The sequence below is a fragment of the Planococcus citri genome, chromosome 1 (genome assembly GCF_950023065.1).
Source record: "Planococcus citri chromosome 1, ihPlaCitr1.1, whole genome shotgun sequence".
NCBI lineage: Eukaryota > Metazoa > Arthropoda > Insecta > Hemiptera > Pseudococcidae > Planococcus > Planococcus citri.
The window spans coordinates 21179121-21192438 of NC_088677.1; positions in this window are offsets into that span (position 1 = coordinate 21179121).

Genomic DNA, 13318 nt, shown 5'->3' on the forward strand with positions numbered 1-13318 from the left:
TTAAAAGATTGCAATTTCTCGTGAAAATGTGTTTTGCATTGGCAATTATATAATAAAAGTCAGGCACAGACTTTTAACACAGTTGGAGTTGAGCTTAGTATTAAATGATGTTTGAGACCTCAATTTTAGAAATTAAAAATTTAGAGGGGTAATTTTAATTTAGTATATGTGGGATGTGAAAAGTTCAATTTTTTAGTATTTTTTTGTTACAAAATTTTTATGTTATGAATGATTATGAGTATTTATTTTATTTTTTAGATAAAGTTTTATGGGTAATATTTGCTTGTGAATAAATAATTGAACACGTATTATGTTCTTCTAAAAATCACATATTTACGAAAATCAATTCTAATGAAATCGCATGAAATGAATACTCAAACAGTAAGCAAAGTTATTCATTTTATTAACACCAAGGCACAATACAAAATATAATGAGGCGGAAATTCGTTGACAAATTCAGTAAGCAGTCCATCTTGGCCGGAAATCCGGAATCGAAGCACCTTATTGATGACGTCATGGTGCATACCATTTCTCGTTTTTTTTCTGGGTTTTCAATTCCAAGTGTTTGGTTACATGTATGGGAGGAATTCTGTTTTTAGCCCTTTTTTTACTAGAATAAAGTGAATTTGCGAAAATTTTGATGAGAACTTTTCATAAATAAAATGAAATTTCCCGTCGAATGTTGTAAAAATATTTTGTTTTTGTGCAGAAACAACGACTTCATGAAATACCTTTATTCACGAATTGTTGAGTAGATAAGTACATTTTCATAAAATAGTTTTTTCTACACGAAAATGGAAATTTTTTACAACACTTTATTCGAGAAAAGTCTTGATCAAAATTCATGTTCATCCACTTATTTCTACTAAAAAAAAAAAAAAGTTGTAAGGTATAATTTCTCTCATAGGTATAACCAAAAACTTGAAAAAATGCACAGAGAAATAGTGCAATGACGTCATCAATAAGGTGCTTTGATTTCAACATCACCTGACCTGCCCCATTCAACGACACAAAGATGATGCTTCCTATATTGATGTACAAGTAACAAACTGAAACTTGGAATGAATTAAAACAAAGACCATTTCGTTCTGATAATTATGAGCAAATTTCAGAAAAAAAATGCTGAAACAATTTGGAGCAAAAGTCATATGCATTGACGGCACACATGGTACTAATCAGTATGAATTTCAACTGTTTACTCTTCCAACAATCGATGAATAGAGAGAAGGCTTCCCAGCAGCGTTCTGCATTTCAAACAGAGAACATGAAAAAATATTTGAAGTATTCTTCACACAGATCAAAGAAGAAGTTGGAATAATAAACACAAGACTATAGTATTATGAGGGATGGAGCAGAAGCATTCTACAATGCTCGGTGTTCAGAATTATTATGGGATGATGCGACAAAACAGCTGTTATGTTCATGGCACATGAATAAAAATTGGACCACCAATCAAATACCACAATAAAAAGAAGGAAGTACTGAAATCTTTTTAAAGCTTGGATGAAGAATTTTATGAAAATGCTTTCAAACGAGAATTTGAGAAGTTGCTAACTACTTTGGAGAACGACAAGAAAACATAACAAACACTGACGACTTGAGAAAATATTGAAGAGATCATTATTTTAATAATATGTATGCGATGATGGGCGAAGTGTTATTGGCTCAAAACGTACCTATGAATATAAATATGACCATTAGGGTGATCTTTAAAATACAGAGTTGCACAAAAATTAGTATTCCGATTTTCAAATTTCAAAAAGTTTAAGTTTTTTGTAAAAAAAAATCAAAAACCAAGCATTCTAGACAAAAACTAATGACATTATGTTGATTGGAACGTAGAATGCTTTGTTTCACCTACAGATCAAATTATTTTAAAAATAGACTTTTGAAAAATTTACAAACAGCATTTCATAAAAATTGATATGAAGGTAAAATGAAACGTCCTACAAAAAAATTATACTACACCTGACCAAAATTGTAGAGAATTGAATTTCCAATGGACATAATGTGATTATTTTTTTCTAGAATGCTTAGTTTTTGATTTTTTTTTCTTCAAAAAACTAAAACTTTTGAAATGTGGAAATTGGAATAGGTAATGACTTTTCAGTCATTCTGTATAATTTCACAATTATTTAAAATTTATGGAATTTAAGTACTTAGCTATTTAAAAAATGTCTAACTGATCTCCTGAAAAATCATTTAAAATTTTCATTATTGATTTCGACCCATCATACTGTATTGCGAGTTCGATGTGGTGATTAGAATTCGGTAAGTACATTCCTGAATACGATCAGAACGTCTTAGTCTTGATCATCATAGATTTCAATCGAGTCGTTTTTTTTCCTCCAGTAAATTTAAATATGCTTTGAATACAAATAAAAAACCTCTGACAAAATCGTGTTGTTGTTTTTTTTTTTCAAATTCAGGTGTTTGAAAAATTCTTAAAGGAGGAGACTAAGCCTCAAAATCCAAGTGCTGCTGAATTCGTAGTTTCCACCACCGTTCTCAATCAGAATAGAAATGTTGTAATGTTACTCAAAATCCTGACTCACCCGGTGCTCAGACAGATACACCACCGAATTCGAATATTTGTCGATGAGAAGGAATCACTGATCATTGTAATTAATACTCCACATCTCTATACTTACATAACAAGTAAGTAAGTGCTCTAATTTCACCTAAGCTTCAGTTTCTCAAAATAATTAGCTGTTTTTAATTAAAATGAGATGTTTTTCAAAAACGTGCGTTTTGAGTCAAGTGGAACAATAGAAAAAGTGGCGCCATGTGGAATATGATAACATATCAACATCGAAGATAACCCAGTAATGTTGGAGGTAGACTCTGGTTGTGATGATATATTACTTTAATCCTGCATCAACTGTACAATCAATTAAACATTCATTGAGAACTAGAGCCTACTACAGTAACACTCCGAGCTTACACACACAAAATGTCTTCAAGCCAGATGGTAAAGTAACTGTTACAGCATCCTATAATGGAGAATCGATTCAAAATGACATTTACATTGTTCCGGATCAATATGCACTAGTTTTAGGAAGGGCTTGGATCCGAGGTCTTAAAATAAAGCTGGAAGAAATCAATGAGAAAAATTCACTAGCTATTACACCTGATTCTATCAATAATACCTACCATCTCCAATGATGTTGTAGATCAGTTTAAAGACTTGTTTGAGAGTGAAGTTGGTCGCGTTCCAGACTACAAGGTGCATCATCAGCTCCATGAAGGTGCCACACCAGTTTATCACAAAGAATGCCTGGCGCCCATTACCCTAATGCATAATTGGAACTCAAAAAGGAATTCAATGAATTGGAAGCTGCTAGGATTATCATCACTAAAACAGAGACAAGTGATTGGGGTTTACTGTGGGTTGTGTACTCTCTAAATTTGAAACAGTGGAATTTCACTGCTTAGCAGTCACGACATTTTGGCTTGTTAAAAGCAGTAGTTTTTTACTGCAAAACAGTAAAAAATTTACTGAATTGATCAGTAAAAATTATTTTTACTGGCCAATTCAGTAGATTTTTCACTGTTTTGCAGTAAAAAACTACTGCTTTTAACAAGCCAAAATGTCGTGACTGCTAAGCAGTGAAATTCCACTGTTTCAAATTTAGAGAGTAGTATTTACCTATGTGACAACCCTGCATTCTAGAATTATGTGTAAATATGTTTCGTTGCATTATCAATACGAAGTATGAAAATGTGCGAGTGTAATAATGTGAAATTTATTATTTGTTTATTTCGAATTCGATCTTAAACAGTACAAATGGCAACGAGGTGAACAATTTTTTCTCGTTATTGAATGGTGCGTCGCGATCCCTACCGGCCACAAATATCTAATAGACGAACTATTTATGGCTGTGACAGCTTTTCAGCGAAGATTGCGTTATCCAGAGCGTTGTAGGACGGAAATACAACGTCTCTTGTCCGCTATAATACGATGAGCGACAGTAGCGCGATACGCACAGGGCCCTAGCCCGCGAATAGATACTCCACAGAGTTAATTCCGGCCATGGTCGCCGCATTTTCACCTGCAGCCAGGTTAATCGTTTCCGTTTCTTCGGTGATGTCTATGCTATGTTATCGCCGCACGCTACGTATTTACGTTTTCACGCGTTGAGCGACATCTCAACAAACTCACCTTTGCCGTCTCGATACGGATTTCGGTCATGTTTACGATCGCATACGTGTCTGGATCACCAGCCACTTGCGATAATAATGGTTCCCTACCTACACTATTACTACCTAGATGTAGGTATCTCTATAGTACATATTATTTCATGTTCATTAATTTTTTTTTTCAATTGCAGTTAATTTAAATCAGCAAACTATTGCGAGATTAATAGAACTTGAGAAGAAAATCGATCTCACGACGAGTAATATTGCATTGCCTTCTAATTATGGACCTCATCTAGAGGCAATTTGGACCCATTAGCCGATTAAAGATATGCAAGAATTTCGCGACTTTGATTTGAAGTTAACAAATGATGAAAATTTTAAATTTCCAATCGACATAATGTCGTTAGTTTTTTTTCTAGAGTGCTTAGTTTTTGAGTTTTTCTCAAAAAACTAAAATTTCATGATATGTGCAAATTCATTTTTCTGAAAAGTGATAAATTTAAAGAAAATTTTCCATTTGGTGCACACCAATAAAAAATGCACTCCTTGTGACTATTTCTAACTGACAAACATTAAAAACAATCAAAACTATTTGTTAACACTACGATGGTCAGGCGCCATTTAGCGTTAAATCCAATTTTTTTCAAAAATCACTTTTTGGTCAATTCTTAAGGGAAATTTCGCGCCCGATCCAGTGGTACCACTAGTTTTTTGAAATTCCGACATTAAAACCACGTAAAATGGAAAAGAAAAAATAACGTTAACTCCTAAAGGCAAAAATCTCCCGAGCCATTTAACATTAACTCCACTTTCCTACACGTTGAGCTGAAGAAAACAGCAAATTACTTGATGAATTATCACCTCTTTATTTTTAAGTGCTTTGCTTTTAGTTTGGGAAAAAAATATATAAAGCTATGGATTTTAATGAGGATAATAATATTAATATTACCAGGGAAGTTGAAAATGTCTTACTTCTAGATGTAGGTATAACTTTGTATGTACAAAATTTGCTCAAAAAAGGTGGATTTTTTTTAGATGTACCCTTATAACTCCAAACAACTTGCAATGTTGTTGAGATTTTGAGTTAGGCCATTTGCGTTTTTTACAAGATCCACATAATGTTTAATGTACCCAACTCAAAGTGTAATTTTTGGTTGAGGGGGGTCATACAAACCCCAAAAATGTAAAAACATCAAAATCAATTGAAAGAAATTTCAACAAATTATTCACGTAATTTATTCTCACTCAATCTCAATCCGGTTAAACTTTTTACAAAATTATCCTCATGTTTTGGTAATGTTGAGTGATTTTGATTCTATAGGCTTTTTTGAGCATTTTCAACTCGTTTTCCCTGGTTGGTCAATAATTTTGAAACAAAAATAACCACTAATAAAAAATAACTGATATTTTTAGGCACAAAACCATAAATGCAAAATTATAACTGATATTTTTTCCCATTTTGTTAACATCTCTGGTAGGCCTATTCATCATTCCCATGCTGTATTTGCCTAATGAGATTTTAAACTTTTATCAAATCCTGTATCTAAGGGTTTAGTTTTGATTTTTGTTTATATTCCTAATATTAATAAATAGGTAAATAAACCATATCTGTGTTGTATTTATTTTTAAATATTTTGCAGGGCGAATTTCAGTCATTTTAATAGCTGAGTTTATGTAGTATTACATGGTAAATACAAGGCTACTAGATATCTGTAAAGCATCATGGCTACAAGGCATTAACGAATAGATATCTATTGTGTAGCGCATTGCAGCCATAATGCTTTACAGATATCTATTAGCCTTGTATTTACCACGTAATACTACATAAAAGGTACTTTCCAGTCATTAAAACAAGGTAATTTCAGCTATTCCAGTTATCCATTAGCTGTATCTTTGGCTGAAAAAAATATCTAATAGATGTCTATTAGACGTTTGTGGCCAGTAGGGGATATATCAACAAAATGGAGTATAAACCCCCAGTTCTTGAGTTTTCAGTAAGAAAATCTGCAGGCTCCAAAGATTAGGAAAGATGGCTAAGCATTCTCAATCTGTATTTCACCACTGAAGAAATAACAAGCCCTGAAATTAAACAAGCAACGTTATTACTTTACGCTGGTCTGGAGGTCCAAGACCTATACTACTCCTTGCTGATTGTTTCTATGCTACCAACAGGTAAAAATGTTTACAATTACACCATCGAGCGCCTTGAAGCTAAACTAATACCTAAAACTACAAAATGGTACAAACGCCACATCCTAAATCATATTAAACAGAATAAGGATGAAGGTATTGGCGAATTTATTACACAAATTCAAAACCAAGCTAATAAAATGTTCCTTCCAAAATATGGTGGTATTAGACGAGGCAGTTATATGCAAATTATTGAAGGGTGTTATCAACTGAATTGAAAACTTGCCTGTTGGAGAAAGATAATGAAGCTGGATGAAGCAGAACATACAAAGTGCCTTTACAAGTAACAGTTAGTCAGCTACGCTGCAAGAGAATGTATGTCGTGTTAATAATAACCAACATCAGAAAAATAAAAGACCAGCTAAAAAAGACAATGCATCTTGGAAAACTCTGTGCACTTCGGGTGAAGCTAAACCTCCTGTCTGTATTCGCTGCGGTCAAGAAGGACATAAAGCAAACGATGAGAAATGTCCTGCTGGAATCGATACTTGCACCAAGTGTAAGAAAGTAGCATTTGATTGTGTGCGGATATGCGCAGGGCGAATGAGGTGGTAATAGATGAAAAATACCTCCTCCCTGTTATCAAAGACCTCTCACTGAAAATCAAAGACTGCAACGTGTTTAGCTAAGTTGATTTGATTCGTGCATATAACCAATGCCAGCTTGATGAAGAATCTCGCAAAATTACTACACTACATTTGTTACTCATATGGGTTTGTTTTGTTCCAAAACCCTTATGTTCCGTGAAAAAACTGGCTCTGAGATGTTTCAGAAGTTAATGGAAATAATACTCGCTGGCCTTGAAGCTTTCATCATTCAAGACATACCTACATATATACTTGTTTACAGTTAAATGATGGAAGAACATGACACAAACTTGAAAGCACTCTTGCATCATTCGGAAGAAGTTGGATTAAAAATGAACGCAAAAAAAGTCCATTTTTCGTCAGAAAGAGATGAAATTCATTGGCCATATTATCTCTGAAAATACAATTTGTCCTTCTGAAGATAAAGTTGCGGCCATTAAAGAGTTCCATTTACCTGAGAATGCCAAAGAATTACTTACCTTCATCAGTTTAGTAAGCTATTGTGGTAAATTCATTCCTAACTTATCTACCAAGTTGGATATTTTACAAAAAACAGCTCAAAGTATTCTGTTCAAATGGACACCAGAAGCTGGGCAGATTTTCCTGCATGTTCAAACACTCCTATCTTCTGATACATACCTGAGTCTTTTCAACCCCAATCTGCCTACAATGGTAATGGCTGATGCGAGCCCAGTTGGATTGGGAGCAGTTCTACTACAGAAAAAAGGCAGCCAAACTAGGATCATATGTTACGTTAATAGATCCCTGCCTCTAGTTGACAGACACTATTCACAAACCAAAAAGGAATCGTTAGCACTCATTTTTGCAGTCGAATGGCTCAAAATGTATTCAATTGGATGTGAGTTTGATCTGATAACTGATCATAAACCGCTATGTATGTTTGGCCCATGTTCAAAACCCTGTGCTTGTTTAGAACGATGGATACTCCAGTTACAAGGTTACAAATACAGAATCGTTCATATTGCTGGTAAAAATAATATTGCCAATCCGTTATCCAGATTACTGCAACTCTGCAGTCTGCAACCAAAGTCCATACTTACAATGAACGATATTTATGAAAAAAATTTGTAATGTTGGTTGATAATCTTGTTCCAAGAGCGATACATCATTGATGATAAAGAACAAATGGATCACTTATGGGTCCACAGCATTAACCAGTCCAGAGAAAAATTATTCTCAGTTAGATAGTGAGGTGCTTGCCATCCGTTTTGCAATAAAGCACTTTTTTCAGTATCTGTTTGGTAGAAAATTTCAACTTATTAGTGAAGATACTTCCCTACCAGAAATGATGTCAGCACAATAACAGAGGTACCTAAGTATGATTACAGAGGTACTCCGTATTCTTATCAAGTTTCAACTACAAAATTATACATAGAAAAGGAGATGAGAATATACACATCTATTGTTTATCCCCCATGCCTCGCCTGTACCTATGGCGCAAAATTTTGTACCTAATCTCTTCTAATAGGTACTCTAAAGTACAATGGTGTTAGAAATGAATCATTGAGTGATACCAACGTGCAGAAAATAATCCAAAATCTGCAATCAACCAGTGATGCAGACAGCTTATTTAAGTTACAATCAACAATGGTGCAGTTTATAAGTGTTAGCAAATCATCATCCCTGAGTCCCTTTGTAAAAATGCTCTTGACAAACTCCACCATATGCACATTGGAATAACCAACATGAAGCAGCTTGCAAGGAAATACTTATTTTGTAAGAACATTGAGTATATGGACTATTCCAGCCCATTTCAAGGTTATCTTTTTCTTGTTGTTGTTGGTGCTAAGTCCAACTGGATGGAGGATTGGAGGTAGGCTTCCGGAGAAATGTGCCCTCACTGCCCTCATCTGAGTCTACAATCAATATAATATTGATTTCAGTATTTGCACAGGGTTTCCTGAAATAATTGTGGCCAACAATGCTACCATTTTTACCAGGGAAATCTTATCATCTTATCGTAAAAACTGAAATATTTCTCAAAAAATCATCTCCTTAGGTCATTCTGCTCGTACTAATGGATTAGCAGAGAGAAATATTCAAACACTGAAGAAGTGTTCATCTTCAGCAGATGACTTGTAGCCAATGAGTGAAAAGTTGCAAAGACGCAATCTTCCATGTGAAATTACATAGAGTGCCGAACTAAATTGATTTTCAAAGGTAATCGCCAATTCCAGCCAGGTGATCGCGTTCAAACTAAATATTACACTAATAATAAATCTCTATGGCAACCAGGAGAAATTATCAAGAAGCTGGGGAATCTCTGTTACCTAGTAGTGCCACATCAATTAGCTTCGGCAAGGATCACGGAAAGTTGCATTGGCGCATGGCGTACCTGTAGATTCCAAAATTTGTCTAGTAAAAGCTGGGTGTTTACCTGTGAACAGAAAAAACACATAGATTAAATTCTCAAAATTATTTTCAGAAAAAGAAATGAAGCAAACAGTAAATACATAAAATTTTTATAAATTTAGAAAATATATGGTAATGATTCAAGTATTCATCTACAGCTGTTTTGGAAATGAGAATCAGATTCAGAGAAATAGAAAACAAAGTGATAGATATTACAATAAGTATATTAAAATGAATCAGAATTTTGAATTTTTCCTCCCTGACCTCCCCTCTTCTTAAAAACGAGAAAAATCTAAATTAAATTTTAATTTCTCCGCTTCTCTGGTCTTTCCTCCTTGGGAACAAGTTGTATGTGAATTATTGAAACGCAATGTCGCGCTGGTTGCATATCCTGATTCAAAATAGGAGCTACGAGTAGATATAGGTTTTATGTTATTTTCTTTCACTTTTGCGATTGCACACAGGTTGATCAGAGATCACCTTCTATAATTTCTTTCCGAATTTCTTCAGTTTACGCACCTATGCTATAAGCACAATATACATATTTGAAGCCGAAATTTTTATAATTCGTTGAAAGACTATTTTTCTTCGATAAGTAATAAAGTATTACCATTTCGCTGTTACCTACTATCTATTTTTTTAAATCTACTAATTCAACCATTGGTACCTCTATAACTTTCATCGAAAATACACTGGAAATTCGAAGAAGACTTTTCGTAAAATTTTGAACATTAGTTTGGTAACTTTATCGCTTCTAATTAATCGAATCGTGATTACTTTATTACACGATAACGATTAACGCCTCTCTATAAATTCTTTATTGCGCAGGTATCGAGTTCAATAAATTTACGATACACTGATTCAGACTGTAGCATCATGGAAAAAACCTGACGTCAATTTTTTACCTCGTCGGATAAAAAATACGAGGTAAATGAGAATACATATCTGTGCAGGAAAATTATACCCAATTACAGGTAGATGAATACTCGTACTATCACGACTAGGTACTTACTACTAACTACTTAATCAGAGCAGCTAATAGGGTATGTTTCAGATGTCAGATGAGGAGTAAAAAAATTAAACTCGAATAGAGATTTTTTTTCTCTACTTCAACTAGGAATCTTTGATAGTTTGAAGTTTAGCGATATAGAGATATAATGATCATTACTCGATATAGCCTTTGTGCTAGGTGGTATACCACATTTAGAATGTGAACTCATCTTATACCTTTTGATAATAGATATGGGCAATAAAAAAATGATATGGTATGAGTTCCTATAGAGAATTTATCTCGCGTGAACAAATTCCCTGCAGCTTCGCAGGGTTTCAACACTTATAAAATGAACTTTGATATTCAATTACAATTAGTATTATTCGATTACTTATCAATTCACATGCTTACACAAGTACACGTGATTTTTATTATCATCTACTTTTTTTTTTTTTTTTTCTGTAGTTCACGAACTACAGGAAAAAAAATGTGTGCGATGAATGTTATTTACATATTCGTCGCTGTGACATGTTTTCATAGAACTGTTTCTTATCAGGTAGACTGGTTAAGTAATTGAAATGAGAACAATTGGCATTCGAAGTGGAAAAAAGATTTGGGTGTTTTTTCATCGGCGAAAAATCTGTTGGAAAGGCGTGTAGCTATATTTGAGCAGTAGGTAGGCGTTTTCCGGCAGATTACTATCGTGGGTAGGTATGTTATTGTGGAATGAGGGATTATTTTTACGTTTTCGAGAGTGTAGGAAGATAATGATGTCATTATGTGTCCTCCCTTTTTTTTTTTTTGGATAAGAAAGTCGAAAACAGCAGTTGCTTCAGACATGATTTTTATTTGGAAATTATTTCTCAGCATTTCAGAAACAGATGTGCAAAAGTACGAAGTTGTACCTATAGGAATTATAATGATATGGTTGATATGAGGATTGGTGTTCTTTGACAGTTTACTAGGTATGGAAATTTTCAGGTAGATAGACCAGTTTTTCAAAACTGTCTAGTTTCAAAAAGTTGTAAAATGTTTCCATTCAAGTATTATTCCATCGAAGTTTTCAAAATTGCAAAAAATTGTGAGATTTCTGACATTCAAAAAAAAATGTACCTGATCTTTCTAGAGAAACCTAAAGTAGCTCGTATAAGTTCAAATTCCTCAAGTGTTCGGCCAAAATATGAATTTATAAAGTAAAAATATGAGGTTCATACTTCCTACCCAACCTGACTTGACTGATACATAATTCTACGTATGATTTCGAGACTCCATAGTCCATACAATAATTACGTAGGTAAGCAATAAGAATACAATAAATTCACAATTAAACATTGCATAATGCATAACATTATTTCATACAAATGTGAGACTGAGAAGTGAGAACGCTTTCATTGTATATTGCCGGAAACACGTGCGTATTTGCGAATAAAAGTGACGATAAAGAAAACTAAAACGTAATAGGTACACAACTACACATAGTATACCATAAAGCTGTAACGATATATGTCGATATAGTCAGTAAATAGCTGTGGAATTTAAACAATTTAATTCTTCGTAATTCTAAATTGCTCAGTAGGTTTCAAAAAACCATCGAACTCGTTTGATCGATGACGCATCTATGATCAAAAAAATAATTACTGATTATGTACGTATACTAGACGCAGACAGCCGACAGGTAACAGTTTTCATTTGTAGGTATAGGGGTAATTATCCTCACGAAAAATAAAATTTTTCAAGTGACGTATAATTCTCATATGATGTCAATAAAGTGAGCATATGATTAGAAGAGTTGAAACCGCTGGCAAGGTCATGGTAATTCCAATATTTGCAATAGACGAAACATAAACATTGAGTAGGTAAAGCAAATAAATCGAAATATGGATTACGTTCGTTCGTTCATCGTTGTCGCAAATTGTTGCTTACCGAAGAAATAATTTAAATTATAATATACAGAAGGCACAATATAAGAATCATCATAAAATGAAGTAGAACGTACTTAGTCATTGTTTTTAAATAGAGAAATGAACAATGTTTTCGTGATGACAAATAATAAAAACGAAACACATTTCAAACGTATCATGAGATAGTCTGGGCCTAATTGATTTAGGTAATAGTGTAAATTCCAATGCTAATTTTCCATACAAAGGTATCTACATTTTCAAGTTCAACTTATTCATTCTAATTGTGCTGATAAGAGAGGTTAATATTTATTTGAAGCTGGTTCAGTGTTCTGGTGTAGGTAAGCCTAGTCCATTATTTATGAAAATATTCCAAAGTCCCACATTTTAGAATAAAATCGATAACAACTGTCATAATTTCCATGTCAAATAATAATTCACTGTATTCGCTAATGACTTAAGCAAACGGAAAAATGGCATCAAGTACCATTTGGGCTCATTTGAAAAATGATCGATATTCATTTACTAATTAAGAACAACTCTGTAAAGGTTTTTCAGTCCAAAAAATGCAAATATATGTCACGATAAAATCATCGCCTCAATCCTTACAATAGCTGAGACCGAGATGTGATCAGTTTTTATTTTAAATTAAAACGATTTGAAAATCGCGTACTACCTAGGTAATAATTTGTACACATAAATGCGTTCTAATTAAACACACTTGTAATTAACTACTTGAATGATTGTTGATACGATTACAAAACATTTGTTAGGTTTTCTTATACGTATGTACGAGTAGGTAGGTAAGTACATATAGTATGACAGCAACTTCTTCAAAATTTCAATCAAGGTTATTTGCGTTTCGTGATTTGTTCGATCACTAGATCATCGACTGTACTCACGTGGATAATTAAAATGCACGTGATCGAAACGTAGGTATAAATCCCCTGCTGCCTTGTTGATGTTAAAACAACATTTATATAAGTGTAAAAACATGATTAAAATGGTATTAAGGTAATTCTTATCAAAGTCTGAGTTGTTTAATAATATGTACTTAATGAAAATCAAGTGTAAATGTTCTCGTAAGATTACTCGTATGTAAATAAAATTCGTAAAAATTCCCGCTTGGATGGACTGAA